The sequence below is a fragment of the Salmo salar genome, chromosome ssa06 (assembly GCF_905237065.1).
Source record: "Salmo salar chromosome ssa06, Ssal_v3.1, whole genome shotgun sequence".
Classification (NCBI taxonomy): Eukaryota; Metazoa; Chordata; class Actinopteri; order Salmoniformes; family Salmonidae; genus Salmo; species Salmo salar.
This window is the reverse complement of record NC_059447.1, coordinates 65324028-65325787: the sequence shown is the minus strand read 5'-3', so window position 1 is coordinate 65325787 and position 1760 is coordinate 65324028.

Below are 1760 nucleotides of genomic sequence, written 5' to 3'. Positions count from 1 at the left end.
CTGGTGGATTGTTTAATTATTTTCAGAGGTCTAAACTTGTGCAATATTTCTAGGCTTTGCGTTCAAATCTCGTTTTACCAATAATCCTCAATTCTCAGTGATTCCAGATAATGCAGAGACAATCTCATTGGCTGTTAATCTCCAGTCCCAATCAGAGACAACTAATTACATCCGCAGTAGTGTACAAAGCAGCATCTACTGTACAAGGCAGCAGCAGGAAATATGGCACAACAGTTATCACAAAGCTTTGTCATGTTAGGGCACATCCTTTTCACTGCAAAAATGATCAGCAACCACAAAAAAAACGGATAAAGCCAAGTAATGTTAGTGCAAAGTATTCAGACACCTTCACATTTTGTTACGTTACAGCCTTATTCTAAAATGGATTCAATTGTTTTTTCCCCCTCATCAACACACAAATGTATAAAAAATACAAAACGGATCACATTTACATAAGTATTCAGACCCTTTACTCGGTACTTTGATGAAGCCCCTTTGGCAGCGATTACAGCCTCGAGTCTTGGCTATGACGCTACAAGCTTGGCAATCCTGTATTTGGGGAGTTTCTCCCATTCTTCTCTGCAGATCCTCTCAAACTCTGTCAGGTTGGATGAGGAGCGTCACTGCAAAGCTATTTTCAGGTCTCTCCAGAGATGGTTGATCGGGTTCAAGTCCGGGCTCTGGCTGGGTCACTCAAGGAAATTCAGAGACTTGGATGGTGCCAGGTTTCCTTCAGACGTGACGCTTGGCATTCAGGCCAAAGAGTTCAATCTTGGTTTCATCAGACCAGAGAATCTTGTTTCTCAAGGTCTGAGAGTCCTTTAGCTGCCTTTTGGCAAACTCCAAGCGGGCTGTCATGTGCCTTTTACTGAGGAGTGGCTTCCGTCTAACCACTCTACCAAAAAAGGCCTGATTGGTGGAGTGCTGCAGAGATGGTTGTCCTTCTGGAAGGTTCTCCCATTTCCACAGAAGAACTCTGGAGTGACCATCGGGTTCTTGGTCACCTCCCTGACCAAGGCCCTTCTCCCCGATTGCTCAGTTTGGCCGGGTGGCCAGCACTAGGAAGAGTCTTGGTGGTTCCAAAATGCTTCCATTTAAGAATGGAAGAGGCCACTGTGTTCTTGGGGACCTTTAATGCTGCAGAAATGTTTTGGTACCCTTCCCCAGCTCTGTGCTTCGACACAACCCTGTCTCGGAGCTCTACGGACAATTCCTTCGACCTCAATGTCTTGGTTTTTGCTCTGACATACTGTCAAATGTGAGACCTTAAATAGACAGGTGTGTGCCTTTTCATGGCCAATCAAGTTGTAGAAACATCTCAAGGATGATCAATGGAAACAGGATGCACTGGAGCTCAATTTCGAGTCTCAGAGCAAAAGGGTCTGAATACTTATATTAATAAGTTATGTTTTTTATTTTTAATACATTTGCAAAAATTTCTAAAGTAGTTTTTGCTTTGTCATTCAGGATTATTGTGTGTAGGTTGAGGAAGAAATGTATTCAATCCATTTTAGAATAAGGCTGTAACATTACAAAATGTGGAAAAAGTCAAGGGGTCTGAATACCTTCCGAATGTGCTGTATATAAAGCAGGCAGACAGGCATCCAGTTACAGTTCGCTTGAACGTTAAAATGGGCAAAATGAGGGACCTAAGCGACTTTGAGCGTGGTATGATCGTTGGTGCCAGGCGCGCCAGATCCAGTATCTTACAAACGTCCGCCTTCCTGGGCTTCACACACACAACAGTGTCTAGGGTTTAC